Source organism: Neolamprologus brichardi, chromosome 19, assembly GCF_056152115.1.
Source record: "Neolamprologus brichardi isolate AB-2024 chromosome 19, ASM5615211v1, whole genome shotgun sequence".
Classification (NCBI taxonomy): Eukaryota; Metazoa; Chordata; class Actinopteri; order Cichliformes; family Cichlidae; genus Neolamprologus; species Neolamprologus brichardi.
In genome coordinates this window covers 6,941,618-6,963,339 of record NC_142122.1, presented here as the reverse complement: position 1 = coordinate 6,963,339, position 21,722 = coordinate 6,941,618, and positions in this window count along the sequence as shown.

The following is a 21,722-nucleotide window of genomic DNA, read 5'->3' as shown; positions in this document are numbered from 1 at the left end:
TGATTGCCCATTAGAGTGCCATTATTTAAACTGCGACTTTCATTGACCTCTATTGGTGACCAGTGAGTCACAGCACCCTTACAGATCTTTGGCCCAGCTAACACTGGCCTGTCAATGACACACTCAATAGCTCACAGTGAAGTGGCTTATTACAGCAGAGGGACAGATGGACTATGAGCTGAAACACAAACTGTAGACTGCAGACACTCCAGCACCGTTGTAATTGGTGAACCCACACAGATGTGTTATGGTTTTATTTTACCAGTGATCAAAAGGGACATCATACCCAACATAAACTGAACAAAAGTGTCCAAAAGTTCCCTGTGTATGGAAGTTTCTTGAACGTGATTATAGAAGAATTCTCTTTTCTTAAGCTTTGAACTGCAAGCCAATTACCACATCGCTGTCCCTATACGGAAACGTGTTGAAAGGTTTACCCAAAAATAAGGGCCCAAACAAGACGGGTCCTTCAGGAGACATGCAAATGTGAGTCATCGTCATGAGATCACAAATAAGTAGAGATAAAGCAAGAAACTCACAAAGATAAAAACATAATTCACATACTGTATCAGCAGCCACCTTGAGGATTGTATGGCAGACAATTTAATTTTCCCTTTGCCTCAGGCACTACATTTTAGACAAACTTAAGCATTTTACTTTCAAATAATAAAAGGACATCTTGTCTTTAACTTTAAACAATATGTGTCATTCAAAACCATGATGTACTTACATATACCAACAAATATTGTTTAGAGTTACTAAAAAAAAAACAAGCAAACAAAAACAGATTTTACTGACACATATGTGATATTAACACCAAACTCCTCACAGTAACATATTAGGCTCTCAGTCCCAGCACCACAACATACTTAAGATGCCCCACTGTATACTGTTTACAGTGCTGCATTTTTATGTCATTGAGTGGGTGGGAGATATTTTTGTTGAGCATTGCCCTTATCTTGGACAACATCCACCTCTCCAGCACCACCTTAAGGGAGTCCAGCTCCATCCCCACAACATCACTGGGCTTGCGAGTCAGTTTATTGAGTATGTTGGCATCTGCGACCCTCAATCTGCTGTCCAGCATGCAATAGCATACAGGATGTCACTGATCACAACAGACTCATAGAAAATATTGAGCATTGTTTGACAAATGTTAAAAGATCTCAACCGCCTCAGAAAATAGAGACAGCTCTGACCCTTCCTGTAGAGTGCAGTGCTGTTTTTAACCCAGTGCAGTTAATCATCACTGTGTACTCCAAGGTATTTATAGTCCCCCAATGTATTGTCCACATTGAATTGAAACAGGGATCACAGGTTTCCTGGTTTCCTGCACAATCAATTCTTTGGTTTTTGTCACTTTGCTCACACCATGTGAAAAAGGATTCCACCCAGTACTCTGTCTCATCACCCTCCCTGATGGTAAATGGCTTGTATTTGTGTATATATAACCTAATTGGTTCTCATGTGTTTTACCAGGTATTATTTAAGCAGTGCACAATTTTTCCAGTCTTCTGTTGCGTCACTTCCAATTTCATGGGACTCGTTAATGGCATCAAATCAAAAATGAAATTATGTTTGGTTTGCCTGTTAGCACGGATTTTAAATTACTTCAAATTATTTTCAAATCATGGTTTTGATGGTGGTAGTTCTGATTTTTTTTTTCTCTTTTATATTTTACATCCTAACTTTTGGGGGGAAATTGAAATTGCAAAATTAAATGTGCAAAATTACTGTGTTTAGACACATTTAATGTGAATATAATATTTTGTACCATATTTCACAGGACATAAACGTCCAAGTATTTACCATGGAATATAGTAAATATATTTAGTAGTATGAATGTTTCAAAACCATTTCAACTACTCACCCACAAGTATGCTGGTCAAGAGATTGCATTGGACAATTGTGCTTGTAATGAAGCACACAGAGCTCAAGTTACATGGAAACCTCATTCGTCCTGACTTTTAGACCTTGGATTAAGTGTTCAAGGAGAGATTATGTCTAGTGGGACCTTAGCTCTCAGTGTAGGGGAGAGGGAGAGAGAACAGATATAGTAGTGAGTTCTCATCTCTGTAGATGACTTGTCTGGTAATGGGTTTGGTAGGAAATGATGACAGCAATAGAAGGTCATTTCTGATGTGGTTTAAAGATTGTTTAGGGATTTCCACGATGGAAAAAAAAAGAAAAAGAATGTCTATTACTTGTTTTACGCTTTAAAAAAAACCCATGTGTCCTCCCAAATGAAGAGGTCAGTGATCTATGAGTGCAGGAAAAACAACATCAAGTGTGTCATACAACAGTGGTCAGACCATTTTGCACACAAGCATAAACGAGGGAATCCTCTGCTTTCTTTCCTTGCTTTGTTTCCCTTAGATTTATACCAACTAATCAAAACAAATCAGGATGGCATCCTTCATGTTGACAGCACATAGCACTCCAGAGAGTTGAGTCATTTGATCTGGATGGCTGGCTTTCCCTCGCCTCGGCCTGTTGCTTGTAGCAGGGGAGTCACAAATCTCATTGTATTAACACCAGCTTGGCTGAGAGAGGGGATTTAGGCCTGAGAGCTGAATCCACTACTCACTCCGTGGATGAGGATCATATACAGTGTTTGGGCTTATAGTATCCAATGGAGATCTGAGCTGTGGGGAGGAAACACTGTGCATCACTAGAAATATATAACCTGTGCTATAATGCAACACTAAAAATGTGTATCGTTTATAATAATCATCTTGTTCATCTTGTTACAGAGCAATGTTTGCTGGCATCCTTATAAATGTCACTATGACACACACACACACACACACACACACACACACACACACACACACACACACACACACACACTATTAACCTGAATATTTTTATAGATCAGACAGATAGTGATGGCACTCCCTGACATCAGTGGTCTCTTTGAGTATATTAATGCATTTTGCCAAAGCAGCACAAGAAAATGACTCAGCCTTCAAATTCCCTTGATCTCAATCAAATCTGGCATCTGTGAAATTCTATGGAAGCCTCAGGACCCACAGGCTCTACTGCTACCCGACACTACAGGATACTCGCAGAGCAAGAAAGGCAAATATACCTTAAGTCTTTAAAGACCTACTTGAAAAAAAGAAGTCAATAACAGTGAGCACAAGAGTTACCTGACCATAACCTGTGAGCAGTTATGGCTGCAGAAAGCTGAAACATTGTATCCACCACATGAAGTTCATACGAACAGTGTCTCATAATGTTGGTTTAACCTGGATCTCAGGTTTAAACAAATTCCTGCTGCCTGTGGATCTTGAGCACCTCTGCCAATAATATATTGGCAAGCTTGAGTTTTGAATTACTAGCCATCAGTTACAGTACAGACATGGCTCTACCCTACTTGGCTCCTTCAAATTGGTATACATTCCTCATATGAATCTAATCTGTTACAGTTTAAAGAAAAGAAGTAGCTGAAATAGCCCTTCTTAATTACGTTGTGGATACTGTAAGTAGTTAAAATAACAGACAGCAATTCAGCCTTAAAGGTTATCTTAAAGTGTGCAACAAAATTGCATTAACTAGCAACCAATGAGAGTACCAGCTGACCACATTTCTGACTGTATATCTGCACACCATCTTGTTAACAGTTACTTTTGTGATTTAATTGCCAAGAAAATCTTTTCAACTTCGGGTAGCCAGCAAGACTTTTGCAGATAGCAGCTGTGTGTTTGTTCCACACAGCTGAGCTCTCAGAAGATAGCATTGCAATGAATTACTGATGACTGGATGGCAGAAATGTCAAATGGTCCCCACCAACGCAAACACGCAGATATCGATCTCTTTTCAGGATCTGAATATGGTCACATAAGGCGATGACATTCAGATGATGATTTCTGCATCAGCATGAAAGGTGGAAGAGACAAAAAAAAAAAAAAATAACCCCACACAGTCTGAACACATCAAAGTCAGCAGACCTTTAAGCTAATTAATTTGTCCTTTCTAGAAGGATTAATGCTTAGGTGGTTTCCTGCTTGTATTATTTTTAACATCTGTTCTTTGAAACAGCATATCTGTGGTTTGCTTTAGTAGCACACCAGTCGAAACCCCACTGTGTCCCAGACATTGTAATTGGATGTTTAAACTGTAAAAATGTAACATGAAAAAAAAAAAGATAATTAAAAGTCCAAAATAACCCTGTTTTTTATGCAGCTGTAAAGGTGTGCACAGTGATACAGTTTTCTGTAGATCAGCATTACAAGTGACGGTTATCACTGAGCAGCTGAGTTTTGTTCACACTCTCAGAAATGTATTTTAAATTCTTTTGATGATCCTAAAAGATATTCAGAATATGTCAGACTAAATCACAGGAATATGGGTATAACATGATGAATAAGACACCTTGTTCATCTCTGCATTTGATGGTAAGATTTCATCGATCAAAAATATGATGTCTGACTATTTGACTGTATATACAGGCTCTTACTTCACTACACACCATCAAGCAGGACAGTGACTGTCTCCAGTAATACTAATAATATACATAACAGATTTAATTGCAGTGATATTAAATGTTTCAATGGCAAAGTACAATATCATTGGCAACAAAGGGCAAACCCTGAACCCTTAACTTCCACAGTAAGGTACTGTTGTTCTTGGGTTTCCATATTTTCTGTATGAAAATCCCTCACTTAAGTTTGTCTGTGTCCATATTTCTTGTGGATGTCTCACTGCAGCTCTGAGCTAGTGGGACTAGTCCTGCGGTTGGCAACTACTGGCTCAAAGAGTAGTGTCACTTTGTTAGGTACGCCTGTCCAGTTGCTCAGATGCCCCACCCACTTGTTGTTTAAGACACCCTTAAAGGTGTCAAATATGTCAGTGGAAAGAGCATAAAGGCACTTTTTCAGATTTATTTTAAATTCAGAGCCCTTTAAAGTCAGGATAATTAAGAGGGTTAATATTGTAGCATGTGCTCTGGGCTTTGTGTGTGCTTATCTTTATAGATGCATCATATTTCTCATGTCAGCTCTCAAAAGCTTTTTAATTAGCTTGATTACAAAGACTGTTATTGTGTCTCGCTCTGAACAACAACAGTTCCTCGTGATACATGAGAAGTTCAAGCTGATGTTTGATGTTTCGAGCTTCAAGTGAAGGGAAGTGGGAGGAAAAGAAAACATGATACTGTCTTCTTCAAAAACAATTAGGGTAAACGTGGAGACTGTTAACCCTCTGGTCTTCTGTAAATCCCTAAATATGTTTTGGTCCTGGATATTTCACCCAGAGTTCTGAATTTAATACTTTGCTTATATTGGTCCCTTTTTCTTCTGTGTGCATGTTGTTTAATATTTGGAGTCTTAGCTATTTGTTCCAGTTTTGGTTATAGAATTTGAATTTTGTTATTTTGCATGTGCTTTGTGTGTTAATTCCAGGTTGTTGTACAGTCCACAATATAAACAAATGCATTAAGTTACACAGGAGGGGTACATCAGGTCTAAAAGGTAAGTGGTGCTCTAAATCTGACCTATTAGTTCTATGATTTGTTCAATATCAACAATATATCATGCATTTTACTTTCAAAACACAATTCACAAAGAGGAATTTACTCTTTACATACTACTTTAAGTGTTGACTCAGCACTATGGTATAGAACCCGCTTTTATTAAAACAGGGCACATTATGGAAGACTGACAGCTTCAGGGCCAAAGTGAAGTGTTAAGTTGCAGACAGCGCTAGCAGTGGCTTTATACCACACTAATTCTTTGAAAAGCTGCAGCAAAAAGGAAAAAAAAAGAAAAACATCAAAACTAGAAGATGATGAATAGATTGAACAAGAATCTCATGGGCACCAGCTCATATCTCTTTTTTGATCACAGCTTGTTTTGAACTGTGCAGAAAAGGGGCTAAGAGTTACAGTTTTCCTTCTGCACACTTTTATAATCACATTTCTGATGTGAAGTGAGACGGACAGCCAAACCCTACAAACAGTTAAGGTATTCCACTGCAGGGAAGTTTACTCTGGCTTCAGTCCTGACTGGCAAAGAGGGGGAGAGTTGGAGAAATTGGAAAATAAGAACCTGGAGCGAGAGAAGCAGACAGACGGTGTGATAAATGAGGGATACTAAAACTGTGAATTACTCTAAAACTGGAAGAGGAGAAAACACAAAAGGATTTAAGGTCTGGTAACAGCAGAGAGAAATAATCTAATATGTGGTTCTAACTACCTTCATGGCAGGAGCAGCATTAGAGTAACGGTTTGTTGTGATGGCTAAAGGAATCAATTAACCGTATAACTTACACCAAATCTGTTAACATGCCAAAACGCATACTGCACAATGCCAAAAAAAGTTTTTCACTCTTCTACTTCATCACTTTTCAGCAGGTGGCAAGTCAACACTAAGAAAAATGGCTACTATATGAATGTTATATTACTGAGACATCAGGGGCATCACTGTTTTAGCCCCAAATCTTTGTTTTCTGGTGCCAGATGTGAACTAATCTAGGCTACGTTCACACTGCAGGTCTTATGCTCAATTCCGATTTTTTGATCAAATCCAATTTTTCTGTCTGGCTGTTCACACTACAATTAAAATGTGACTGCAAACGCACTCTAGTGTGAACCCTCAAAGCGGCCCACATGCGCAGAAGAAGACGTCAACACAATGCGTTCTGTTTCGACCCAGACCAAACAGTATTGTTTGACTGATGGCCGTTACTATGAAGACTTGTTTCAGACTTTACGTTTTCCAATTTTGCTTTAAGTTATAAAGTTATTTTGTTATTTACATATGACCTAATAATTATCCTTATTGCTGTTTTAGAGAGGAGCTTCAAAGGATAGTTGCAGATTTCTGTCAGAATCTACAGATTATACAGTACAAATAAAATGTTCACGTTTCTCCAACGTTGTCTTCCAAACAGTTTCACCGGATGGCCAGGAAGCGTTTGCGATGTCTTCTCTGGCGCTGATAATTGGCGTCTGTCTTATGTCGGTGACGTAAAAGACGGATTTAATGCGACATGACCATTCAAACATCAGTCGCTTTCTAAAACATCAGATATGTATCGGATTCAGTACATTTGTGCTGTTCACACTGTCATACCATGATCGGATATGGGCCACATAGGGTCAAAAAAGTCGGATTTGATGCGCTTTCGCCTGCAGTGTGAACGTAGCCTTAGAGCAGAAGGTAGAGTGCTACATTATCAGATTACCGGCAAGCTTTGTTAACATTCATTTTACTATAGTGACCCAAACTGTTCTTCCACCAAGCTGTAAAATTGTTCCTTTTTAACACTAGATATTTTAACATGGGAATTTCAAAGCAGGTATTTGTCAACAGATGACAGTGTTCGTAGCTATCCACGTTTCTAATATTTTTCGTTAAAACAATAGAAAGACACTTAAATGTGTAATAACTTGTGGTAAATGGTAAATGGCCTGTATTTGTATAGTCCTGCCTAGGGACCCCAAAGCGCTCTACACGTCCAGTCATCCACCCATTCACTCTCACATTCACACACTGGTGGAGGCAAGCTACAGTTGTAGCCACAGCTGCCCTGGGGCAGACTGACAGAAGCGAGGCTGCCATATCGCGCCATCGGCCCTTCTGGCCAACACCAGTAGGTAGTAGGTGAAGTGTCTTGCCCAAGGACACAACGACCGAGACTGTCCGAGCCGGGGCTCGAACCGGCAACCTTCCGATTACAAGGCGAACTCCCAACTCTTGAGCCACGATCGATGTGGAGGGGAATTACCCAAACCCTAGAAAGAGATGCAGTGATGTGTCATCAGAAGTGGAAATATTTGAGAAATTGGTGAAAGCAGTTAAAAGGAAGAAGTGGTGCAACAGGTGGCAATGTTTCTATTGCTGCAATTGTGTCCTTATGTAGCTGGCTTTTTAGCGATATGAAACACTGGGGAATCTACTCTAACTTTCCAATGGCGGTAATATTAATAACAAAATATATCATCTCAATTCAGAGTGTGTATAAAAACACACTCTGAGTTGAGATGATTGTCCTGTAGGGTGTTATTACATAAATATTGCTATTGTCAACAAAAACAAAGTAACAACATTGATCTATTTAAAGTCAGGAGTTGAGGAACCAGCCATACTATTCCTTTGACTGATGTTTTCTTTTGTCTGATCCTTGTAGATGTGTACTGTACCACCTGTTTACATGGTTTTATATTATGTTTCTGTATTGCAGGCAAAGAAAAGCACAGCTTCAGCACAGCAAATTCCTGACAGTGGGAATCCACAATACTGTACTTCACACCATCACCCCCCACCAGTGACCCCAACAGTCATCATGCACTCATAGTCACTACAAAGCATCCAAATATGATCTGTTTCCCCCACCAAATCCCTCGAAAGAAAATGTCAGCCCACTCCCACTGAGAATGCCATATTTCTCCACTCAAGAAAAAAAAATATCAGGGAAAACTGGACAGAGGAACAGCAGTTTGGAATTAAGGTTGCAGAAATCCTGACAAAGTTAGTGCCCTGGGATGAAATTAGGTTCAGTTCTATGAGTCCCTTTATCACAGAAAAAAAGGATGGGGAAGAACTTCAGCCATGAAGTTTGACATTTGTAAAAAGAACCCATACAAAAATGCCCTGTAAATTGTGGGTTGTAGTAATGAATGTGGGGGATGACAAAATGCTTCCCGTCATTAGCACTGAGACACAGTGAGTAGTTCCAGATTCTCGAGAATTCCCATGCAATTTCCATCCTATGTGTTTCAGATGGCAAGAAGACAAATTGCAACATATTCCAGATGGCTCAGCATACCTCTGGGATGATTCTAGACAAGGTGCAGCGAGGCAGTCTACAACTTACTGCCACACTCACCTGAGAACATCCTTATGCTAGGTAGCATAAAGTCACCAACAGTATTCATTAATTGCTGGCTCAAAAGTCAAATTTTGCAGAGGATATCTTGACATATTGGTGTTGCTTCTCCTCATCCATTGTGTGCATTCCCCGCACTACTGAACTCCCCGTCTTTAGTCCTGTTCGCACTGAGTGGCCTCACACACCATTTTCTTGCTTTCCTCACTTTTCTCTTTTTCTGTGTTTGGTACAAACACAAGTCAACAGAAAAAGAAGCATCTTTTATCATCCTCGAGCATAGATGCTGGCATTTTTAATAGAGTAGAGGTAGAGAATGTGTCCACTATTTGTAGATCTCAATTGTACATACGTGAAAGCAAGCCCTCTGTACAGACTTTAAACCAACTTTTAACAAATATCATCGGATAACATAATCATCTGTTTCCTGTTCTTCTCTTGTTTTTATTCATTCTGTGGGAGAAAACAGAAATTATACAAATACAATGCAGAGGATTATTCAATACACATCTTCCAAAACAGAAATAGAAATAAATAAATCTATTAACAAATTACCCATATACAAATGCAAGTACAACTTTGCTACTAAAGTTTTAGCAATTTCACTGTGTTATCGTTTTTTAGTGCCAGAGGTAGTTTGTAGCCTTCTGTACCTGGTGAACTGTCTGTCAACCGTTTGAAAACATGTTAATCAAATTCAGCATCCATTCCTCAAAAAGCAAAAAAAACCCCCAAACAAAATAAAAAACATTTTGTACATTCATCTTCTGCTTATCCAGATCCAGGTTGCCTCAACTGGTGAAGTATCCTAATTTGGCACCTATCTGCAAACGAGGAACAGCTGTACTTTGAGCTCCTCCCACACTCATAAGCTCCTTATCCGATCCCTAAAGGAGAGCTTGGTCATCATTGGGAGAAATCCCCTTTTTGCCACTTCTATTTTCAGTCTTATTCTTTTGGTCAATATCTACATTTCTTTCTGGGTCAGCTCTCTTTAGCCTGGTACAGAATCCACAATACTAGAAATGCTACACCAATTCTTCCTTCAATCTCCCTCTTTCCACAACTTTTCCATTTGGGGCAGCGACTCATTCACAACAAGAGTGGGCATTCCAGCCTTTTCAGGTAACAACCATGGCCTCTAATTTGGAGGAGCTTATTCTCTTCCCAGGTCCCTCACACTCTGTTGCGTAGCTCACTGTCCCAGATCATCCACAAAAAGCAGAGACAAGACCAGAGTCTGACTCTCTCCCTTGGCTGTACCAAATTCTATGCATAGAAATTGTGAACAGGATGGAAAAAATGACAGCAGATGTGAACTACAAGAGGGACCTGTTTGTATCACGATGGAATAAATGGATGGACTATATTAAAAAATGCAGGCCAGTTTTTAATTTTGACGGTGTTAACTACTAGAAGACTAGAGGAAATATTAGCTATATTAATGGAAATAAAAACACACTCCCTACATGCCTTTTGTATTTTTATTTATTTATTTTTTGCTTTGCTTCTTTTTCTATTTTCTTTCTTTGTTTTTTTTTCTTCTTTCATTCCTTTTGTATGGATATTTTAGTTGTTTAAATACAGAAAAAAAAAGAAAAATACATGTAGTGACAAATTGTTGAAGTTGATGGTATTGTACAGTGATTCCTAAATGTCAATTTAAAAAAAAAAAAAAGAAAGGAAAAAAAAAAAAAAGAAAAGAAAGAAATTGTGAACAGAATTAGGAACAAAGAGCAGCCACGGGAGAGTCCAACAATCACTGGAAACAAGCCTGACTAGTTGTACAGGGACCAAAAAGCCTGCGACAAAGTGTCCAATGCCCAACAATCCCAGAGCACCCTTCCTACACACCACTAGTAGTTGTTAAACTTGCTATTAAAATGTTCTCAGTTTTATTCAGTTGCAAAAATAACAATGAAATTTCGTAGTGTATAATCATTGTTTTCATTTTTTATGTATGCAACGAGTTCACTCTCGTAGAATTGCAGTTGGGAGTTTTTGCTTGACTCTTAGTTCACATGCCACAGCTAGCGAACTAAGCATTAACATGCTAACCATATTCAGCCAATAACTTTCTTTTTTGTGAGTTAGCAAAACCAGCAAGTCTTCCAGCTAAACAATCCTAACAGTCATTTGAACCTACACTCCATTTCCTTCCATCTCTCTTGCTGTTTAAGTCATGGTTAGGTTTAAAATATTTTTTTTACAGTGTTACACAAAACATCATCAAGGTGGCTCTATATAAAGGTGACAACAGAATTTACGTGTTTTTCAGACTTATGCTAGGACTTAGAATTTTTTCTGCGTTCAATCAGACTTACAAATTTCAGGAAAATACAAGAGGTGGAAGTTGTGTTGCCATTTATTTTTAGCTTTTTTTTAAATGTTATTGCAGGTTCATTAGTAAGTTATAGAACGTTATGTCATTAGGAAATAACCAGGCTTCTTCGTCATCACTTACCTGACGTGTCTGACAGTCACCTAGCTATTTAGTGGATAAGTGTGAGGGTTATCAGCTGTTGCATAATTCTCTCTTTAACCATTATTTTAATTGGGAAGGTGATACTTTGCAGAAGAAATGGTTTCAAATGGATCTCAGGATGTTTCAAATCACTTCCCTGTTTGATTTGTAACACATATGAGGCATGGGAGTCTGTGTGATTAATACATGCTGTCATATTAATGTCCGATTACACCTCGCATAGAAAAACCAGGGTGGCTGTGTGCTGAGTGAATTGCTGGGACAAATCATGAAGGTTATAGTAGAGCCAAAATAACTGAGAAGACCAGTCTGTTTAGTTATGCTGTGATTTTCAGTGCATGGCACTCATGGGAGAGATGACTTTCTACTGTGTGTGAAGCACATTGCCAAGCCTGGCAACAGACAATGCACTGCAGAAATGCGATATGTTTAATAATGGAACCAAATCAAGGCTAGACTATTTTTAATCTTTCAGCTGTGAAAACACTACAGGGGTGTCGCAACAGGAATCCCTGTCAACTCCAAAGTCAACTGTTTTGTTACGAAGTGACAATACTAATGCAGGCTAAAGAGCCTCTCGCTGTGACACAGTTAAACAATTTTGGGAAGCATATTAAGATTTAAGAAAAAAAAAAAATTTGTATACATGCAGTCAGTTTTGCCCAAGTGATAAAAGTGAGATTATATAACTGTGCATCTCTTTGAGGAACAAAGTTTCTTTTGTAGAGCTGTGAGATGATAAGCCGTCAGATCTGCTTCACTTGACTTTAGGAAATTATCTCTATAGGTTTTCCTCTCCACCCTTGAACGCCTCCCATATTCAATTCACATATCTATTTGGGCATGTAATGAAATAAAGTTATTACAGCTATCAAATAAGTTCAGCTGATGTAATGAGAGCATGCATTATCTCAATTTATGTTGTTATTCACCAAATTGAATTAATCGTCCTGACAAAAAAAGGGAGAGGAGCACAGCACTGTATTTACATACAAATGAGTCACATTGAGGCTCTATCTTAGATGTGCACAGGTGAAATGTGCTTCAGTGACGTCTCTGTAATCTGATCTTGTGAGGTCCTTAACAGGGCCAACACATAATTTATTTTATCTTCAAGATGAATAAAGTAATTCTGAGTATAATTGGAAGCTTTGTCAGTGAAAGCAGTGCAATCTGTCACCTGGACACAAAGCCTCAGGCTTACAAATGTTTATATAAGGATTAGAAGCTGGGGTCATATATGGAGGTGAAGTTTTCCATTTTGAACACTAAAATCAATACAAGTTGCGCACAGTAGTTTGTTAAGTTAATGCAAATTGAATCACAGTTTGAAGAGCACCAAGGAACTCAGGAAGGATGGGATATATATTCCTATTATCTACTTTAGGGTTTTTTTATCATCAAAGTAAGTTTTTACCATAGTGCAAATGGTGCAAAAAGGTATGAAGAGTGAGGACCCAAGATTGCAGATCCAGAGGCCGAAGGAAGTTTAACTAAATGCAAGCCCTTTATTGAACTGATATGTAAACAGCATGACAAAACAACACAAAACTAAACCAAAAAATAAATGCAAACTAAACTCACTTAGAAAAAGTAGGAACAAGACTACCATCAGGGAACTGAACAGTAGACTCTAACACAAGACAAGGTGAGACTGATGCAATATATATATATACAGTTGTGGTCAAAAGTTTACATACACTTGTAAAGAATATAATATAATGGCTCTACCGAGTGTCCCGTTATTTCTAAAACTCTGATTTTTCTCTGATAGAGTGATTGGAACAGATACTTCGTTGTCACAAAAAACATTCATGAAGTTTGGTTCTTTAATGACTTTATTATGGGTTAACAGAAAAAAGTGATCACATCTGCTGGGTCAAAGATATACATACAGCAGTGCTAATGTTTGGTTACATGTCCCTTAGCCATTTTCACTTCAATTAGGCGCTTTTGGTAGCCATCCACAAGCTTCTGGCAAGCTTCTGGTTGAATCTTTGACCACTCCTCTTGACAGAATTGGTGCAGTTCAGTTCAATTTGATGGCTTTCTGACATGGACTTGTTTCTTCAGCATTGTCCACATGTTTTCAATGGGGTTTAAGTCAGGACTTTGAGAAGGCCATTCTAAAACCCTTATTCTAGCCTGACTTAGCCATTCCTTTACCACTTTTGATGTGTGTTTGGGGTCATTGTCCTGTTGGAACACCCAACTGCGCCCGAGACCCAACCTTCATGCTGATGATTTTAGGTTATGTTGAAGAATGTGAAGGTAATCCTCCTTCTTCATTATCCCATTGACTCTCTGTAAAGCACCAGTTCCATTGGCAGCAAAACAGCCCCACAGCATAATACTCCCACCACCATGTTTGATTGTAGGCATGGTGTTCTTGGGGTTAAAGGCCTCACCTTTTCTCCTCCAAACATATTGCTGGACATTGTGGCCAAAAAGCTCGATTTTTGTTTCGTCTGACCACAGAACTTTCCTCCAGAAGGTCTTATCTTTGTCCATGTGATCAGCAGCAAACTTCAGTCGAGCCTTAAGGTGCCGCTTTTGGAGCGAGGGCTTCCTTCTTGCACGGCAGGCTCTCAGTACATGGAGATGCAAAACACGTTTGACTGTGGACAATGACACCTGTGTTCCAGCAGCTTCAAATTCTTGGCAGATCTGCTTTTTGGTGATTCTTGGTTGACTCTTCACCCTCTTGACCAATTTTCTCTCAGCAGCAGGTGATAGCTTGCATTTTCTTCCTGATCTTGGCAGTGACGAAACAGTGCCATGCACTTTATACTTACAAACAATTGTTTGCACTGTTGCTCTTGGGACATGCAGCTGCTTTGAAATGGCCCCAAGTGACTTTCCTGACTTGTTCAAGTCAATAATTCACTTTTTCAGATCCATGCTGAGCTCCTTTGACTTTCCCATTGTAGCGTTTGTGGGCGTTTGTATCCAATGAGCCCTATTTAACTGGCCTAAGAGAAGTCACCAGCTGTAGTCACTCATAATCACTCACAAGAAGTTAAGAGGCATGCTATGAAGCTCAGTTCACTGACAACTTTCTAAGTCACCAAAATTTCTAATTCATGTTGCCGTATGATTATTTTTGACCCAGAAAATGTGATCACCTTTTTCTGTTAACCCATAATAAAGTCATTAAAGAACCAAATTTCATGAATGTTTTTTGTGACAAAGAAGTATCTATTCCAATCACTCTATCAGAGAAAAATCAGAGTTTTAGAAATAACGGGACACTCGGTAGAGCCATTATATTATATTCTTTACAAGTGTATGTAAACTTTTGACCACAACTGTATATATATATATATACATACATACATACATACATACATACATACATACAGGAGGGTGGTTAGAGGAAGTGGAGACAAACAGGAACACATCAGGAGGAAATCACTGATAATGAGATGAGGGAAGTAAAACTCAACATAATGCACACTAGGCAAACGACTATCACAATAAAACAGGAAACATAACTAATACAAAGACCAGGACTGAGATGCACGGGCTTGACAAAAACAAACGTGGAGACATGACTAATTGGCACAGAGAAAGACCAGACAGACACCTAAACAAGAGTAACAAAACATAACGTAGAAGTGAACAAACGATGACTAGGCAGGAGAATGTAGGAAGACAAAAGGACAAAAACGGACAAGACATGAAAGCACAGGAGTCCTGACTCAGTTGATGACTGTAAGTAGAGTCATGTGTGGATCTATTTATTTTCAAAGTGTGAAGTTAAACTAAAAATCTGTGACTAGACAACAGAGATAAAGAAGCAGATATTTCCCTGACTGATTTACAATTAAAACAAATCTGAGAAAAGGCACCACAGCAATGATATACTGTATGTATGTAATGCAAGTTGCACCTCAGACAAATCCAAAATCAATAGTTTCCATAAAATATTCATCCAGCTGGAGTCACCTGTTTCTGTATAGGAGTGACATTGCAACCAGGACAAGTATTTAATGCAAAGGAATTGATTTTCACAAATGTAATAAATGCTCATCACACATTTATTTCTCACGCATCTTAATTTTTTTTAGTTTGTTTTTGCACCTTTCACTAAATTAGCTTCTTCAGCATCTGTGTGGGTGTACTGGCTGTGTTTGACTGACATTTCTATCACTGTGCTGTTAGTTTTGTAACACCTGCAGGGTTTGACAACTTACACCCTTATCATCTTTATATGAACTGTGTTGACCTCATGTAATTCTCACTACAGCTCCACACAACTTCAACCTGAACCTGAGCAGAGGGTTAATAAGATGGTAAGTGGAGGCACCTCAGTGTGGGTGTGCAGGGCCCTTAGAAGGCTAAATGTTTTAGTCTGAGTCAGGCTTAAAGTAATTATGTGTTATAGTTGTACATGTACATAAATCATGCCAGGTACTTCAAATCATGCCGGGTCTAAACATAGCCATGATTTCAGTTCTACATTAGTTTGGGTTTAGATATTTATTATTCCTATTTGAAGTAATGTTCTGGATTACATGGATCTAAAACTTGTCAACCTCAGTAATGAAGTGCATTGGGGAAAATACCCAGCAAACTGCTGTTTGAACTCTGATCAGAGAGGGAGTGAGCATGAGTTAGTCAGAGAGAGGATTTGCGTTTGTGCATTTGTGATGTGAACTGTGCACATACAGTATGGCTCAGTGTGTGAGTGAGTGCGCACACACACACACACACACACACACACACACACACACACACACACACACAGGTATGCACACTCACACAGACGCAGACAGACAGACAGAAGCGGTGATGCAATGTCTGCGAAACCTTTTCCAGACTTCTTCAAACGAACCCAGTGTAGGTTTTTCTTGCTCTAATGCACCATTCAAGGGTATCTGATTTGCAGTCCCTACAACCACCAATCCCATACCCCCGCCCCCACTTGCTATGACAGACTGGAGCTCTGATGACACTCAATGAAACGTCTGCACTATTGCTCTGTTTCTACTTCCTGACAATGTGCAGCTTGTCAGTACTATTTTCTGACACGTGTACACTGAATTATAGCAGTTTTATTTATTTTTAATTTTTAATTTATTTATTTTTTTACTGGTAAAAAAATATTTCCTGAAAGTTCTACAGTCTCAGTAATAGTGGGTGGTTTTTTATAATCTTATTTGATGTGTCATTGTCTCTTCTGTGTCCTTTGGTTTTCCTCTGTTCTTTGCTCTTTTCTTTCTTCTTTTGTATTTGCATGTTGTCCATGTCTCCTGTGTCTCCTCATCTGGGTCTGTGTTTGTCACCGTGTCCTTCTGTGCCCTTCATTGTAGCTATTTCCTTGTTTTATGTGGAATGTATTTACCTCCTGTATCTTTAGACATGATGGCCTTCGTTTTTGTGAGTTTTCCCAGAGGGAGTATTATAAAACATGGATGTAGCTAATGCAGAGTTACCTGTGTTCTGCCAGGTCAGGGCAGCTCCTTTTGTTTGAATGCAAAGACATCCACAGGAAAATTACTGTCTTGCTCTATGTATGATTCAGTGAACTCTTTACTTCTGGGTTTCTCACTACTTTTAAGCCTGGGTGAGTACAACATGATGTTAGAATCAAAAACGACAGTAAAACAGGGAGTACGTTTCTGTAACTCTCCCTTGCCTCATGCCCTTAGTTTCTGGCTGGGCTCACATTCATCATCTAAACTGCGTGCTGGTTACAGCAAAAACCCTCAGCTCCACTTTCTCACATTAGAATTTCACTTAATTATGTGACATCGCAGTGAAATGTGCATCTTTTATATACAGTCTATACATTTTCCACAGCAAATGGGAGGTTCGGGTTCAGCATGTTGCCATGACTTTTAATTCGCCCATTTATAAACTTCTGAAGGCGAGATTTAATGAAGTCTGGAAAACTGAACAATCTTCCATCAGGCCTTAATGAAATAAAATGCATGTTCCATAGACTGGAAAAGACCATCAGTATAAACTGTGGGCCCGTGACAGACATATCAACATCAGTGTCTACTCTTCAAATGTTATTTAAATTGTTAATTTTAGATTTGCTGTGTATTGCATAACCACTCATTATCTCCCAAGTGAGCATTAATTGCAAGAGCTGGATAATACAACATTTTGTCCCGCAATTTAAAAGGCAAACATTAATCAGTCACATATTTTTTATTAATTGCTTTAGACTGTGAGTTGATTCCCTGATTTGATAGCTACCTGCGTTGTATGTGAAATGTGTAATTATCCAGTTGTGCTACAGATATTTATGTAGTCTCGAGATTAAATTAATTAGACTATGAAAATGCATTTGTGAGCAAATTCCAGCTTTATAAAAATGAATTTTACCTCTTGGTGTAAAACTGAATTCACAGTAAGTTGTGAGTACTTTATTTTCTCGCACCCCTGTGAGACAGTGACCTAAGGCAGCCTGACCCTGAGATTACCTTGTTTCAAATGTTTCCATGTGATTAGTCCCCTATAGACCTCATAAAACAGAAAAAGAGCCTGCGAGAAAGATAAAGCTTGTTATTTTCAACTCACGCTGAGAATCAGAGGAGCTTTGAGGACCCCAATCGACCTCAAGAATGGAGCTTTTAAAAATTTGAGAGATCCTTGTCAAGCGTATTGAACTTTCCTTTTGTCTGGAATGCTTTCAGTCCCTCCACCCCCCACACGCAGACAGACACGCATGCACGCACACACATGTACATGCACATACACAGGAGCAGCAGTTAAATGTCAGTGGTCACATGGCTTTTATTTTCTGCTATACCTGTACAACACATTTTGGTTTAAGCCATTAGTCTGACAGTTACTAATGGTGCCACTGCTGCTGATTGAAGATAAAAAGCTCCCTGTGTGGGAATTAGCTCAGGAAGGTCTTTGAAATGAACAAAAGTCAGAATGGAATTATATCTTTATCCATATATGATTATGTTGTTCTTCTAAACTGAGGTAATATTACCTGACTGTTGATGACCTGAAGGCAAATCACACAGGCGTGAAAAAGGCTTTAGAAATGGTGCTTCTCAAGCATGTGAAAACACGAGTGTGACTGAAATAATGAGCATGTGAAGCCCAGTAGAGATAGAACAACAGCAATGAGTCTCATGAGTTATGACAAAGCTTCTTTCTTTAGTTCGATATTAAGGTTTGGAGTCCCTTTCGAAGGCCAGAAAAGATTACATAACCTTTGGAGAACAATCTAAAAAGTTTAAAAGCGGAATCCCAGAGGACACCTGACAAACCTAATGCTGGATTATGTATCCCTCAGGATAGAAACCCTTTGCAACACATGCATTTCACACAGATATATATCTGTGTTAGTTGCTGGTGTTCAACAATGTAACATTAGTACCTGAACAGAATACCTACAACTGCTTGCTGGGTTCACCTAAACCTTTGGAAACTCCAACACATGCCCCATGTGATGCTAGTTGTGAATATCCCCAACAGTGTAACTGGGCATTTGCTCGCAGTTGTCAGAAGTTAGTTTTCCTAGGAAAAGGACAACTGTGGTAATATGAATGGAATTAACGCTCCTCTGAGGCAGAATCTGTGATGGTTCTGCTGCTGCAGATATCACATATAGCATCACATATTAGCCCAAATTCTAAAGAATTTGACAACTGCTTAATTGCTGACAATTGCTTACTTTTAAAATCATAAACAATACTGCGCCTAGCTACTTAACTGAACTCCTCAGCCCTTAATAACCCTAGGAGAACCCTAAGATCATCGGGCCAACTGCTCTTGGTGCAACCTAGGTCGTGGCTGAAGACCCGAGGTGACCGTGCTGTTGCTACTGCTGCATCAAACCTCTGGAAAAATCTTCCAACTTCCATCTGTCGGGATAAATAATGTTGTTGTTGATGGTTTTTGTTGTGATGAAACATATACCAAAATGCCTTAGGCTACCAACTGACATTCTCTTTGTTTCCTGTTCATTGTCTGATGGTTTTTTTTTTTTTTTTAATTTTGTTAATTTTCACTACAAAATGTAATCTGTATCACCGTCTTTGTCATTACCTGGTTTGCAGTTAAATGCATGCCTTCAAACTTGACGTCACCTGTCATGTTCCTCTGTTTAATTATAGTTTCTCACACTAACATTCTCACACACTAGATCTGATTTTGTGCATTGCTACAGGTACATCATGTACTTAGTGTTTACACATGTAGATGAGACAGCAGCTGCAGAGGAGTGTAAAGCAGACAACTGGAAATATACATTTTGAAATTATCTGGCTAAAATTATGTGACTGCAGCGGAAATGTAAATTCTGTGCTCGATTTTTACGACACTGTTTTAATAATCAGTGCCTTTTATTCTGGTGATAAATGAAATTAAGAATGCCTCGACATAGACTTTTCATTTGAGGTTAAACCAAGGAAAAAAACCCACATTGGTGGTGCCCATAGACCATTGCTCTCTCTCTTCTTATTACTTCGGATTGTGTTTTTTTTCCCTCTAGTTTTGCTTTTTGTGTCTTTATAGCTACTGGTAGCATGAGATGGTAACTCACCCCATTTAGGTTGTACAGATAATATAGCTCTACCAGGATGGAACTTCCATATATGCTGACAAAGTGACAACATATACTGTAAGGGTGGATTTATGTCAATAGCAAAATTAGTGAGAACATATATTTTTTCTTTAGGTTTGCTGTGTCTCCCAGCAAGGCCTCAAGAGTGTAGAGGAGACACCAGGAGACTGGCTGTTACATGATGCAAACTAGAAAGGGTCATAGATAGGAATCAACCCAGCAGCAGGATTGGTATCTGCTGCTGTGTGGAAGAAAGAACAGAGGCTGCACTGCAAGAGACTTACAAGATGACCTCCAGCATTGTACTCTTGTGAATGTTTGTGATCAAATTGTTAGAAAAAGACTCATGAGCATGGAGTAAGCTCCCGACATACTTTAGTGGGACCTGTGCGCAGGACCGTGCAACTCGACTGGCATTTGCCCGAGAACACCAGAACTGGCAGGTCTGCCATCAGCACACTATTTTCTTCACACATGAGAGCAGGTTAACACTGAGCATATGTGACAGATGTGAAAGAGTGTGGAGACACTGTGACGAATGTTATGCTGCTTGCAACATCATCCAGCATGACTGGTTTGGCAGTGGGTCAGTGATGGTCTGGGGAGGCATATCCGAGGCCTGCAGTTTAACTGACTGTGTCATACTGTGATGATCATGAGCCATAATTTTTTCAAGCATGTACTTCCAAACGGAGTACCTGAAAATATTTAGAATTGATCGTAATGTGAGCGCTTTTTTAAAATATATTTTTTACACAGCAGGCACATGCAGTGTTATTTTTAACTTTGTCAAATTAAAGCTATACAGAGGACTTTCTCCATAGTGCCTGTGATTGGACAGCTGTCAGAGCTGATGCTATACTGTCAAGTCTTAAAGCTCAAATTGCTGCGGGTTTCCACACACTTGTCAGAAAGGATATTTATATGACGACATCTTATATAGTGCAGCTGCCAGAAACTGTAAGGTAATTCACACCAGTCCTGTGTGATATGCCATCATCCAGCTGCATTAGAATATGTGTACTTTTCATGATTATGATGAAAATCACACTTAACTGAAAGCATTTGCTGTATGAATAAGTATGGTGTTCTCATATTGGCCAACTGTCAAGTCTTTGCTGCTATGATCAATAATGTTAAGAGAGCACAACAAATAAATACTGTAAAGCATTATTTATATTGGTCATGAGTTGAGCACAATCCAAAAAAGAAGAAAAAATCTGCAGTTTACACTTAATATTGCCAATTAATCTGACACATTTGTTTCCTCGCTGGATGCTAAATTTTTGTTGCATTTCTAATATATATTCAAATGAATAAAATCAAAATAGTCAGTGACTAAACGTCTGACTAGGTCATCAAAAGTGTTTATCTTCATTGTCTGTAGCTAACATGAACATTGATGAGACAGAGTAAAGGTCCAAAAATAGGATTATCACCTATTTTTGGACCTTTATGAATATTTATATTTGTGAGTATTGAGCACATTGATGTACATAACCATGCACATGGGACAACACTGGAACTTATGGGACTTAGGTTTCAACTGTTTACTTTAATTGCTTCTGTGCTTCCACTTGTAAATACATAACAACTCCCAGGCAAATCCAGTACTGTAGCATGTGAACAAACAATGTCAACCATTTCTGTGTGAAATTAACTTTGAAGTAGCTCTTATGACGTGAATAACACCGAATCCCCCATGGAAAATAATCTCCAAGAAATAATTTATTTCCATTTGGAAATGTTTAGTAAAAATTATAAATGGCCTGATGTTTTTGGAACTTAATGAGCCTTTTATGCCCCTGGGTACCATGGATAACAACATTATGCTTTTTACATTGTCAGCAAATAAGAACACTTACC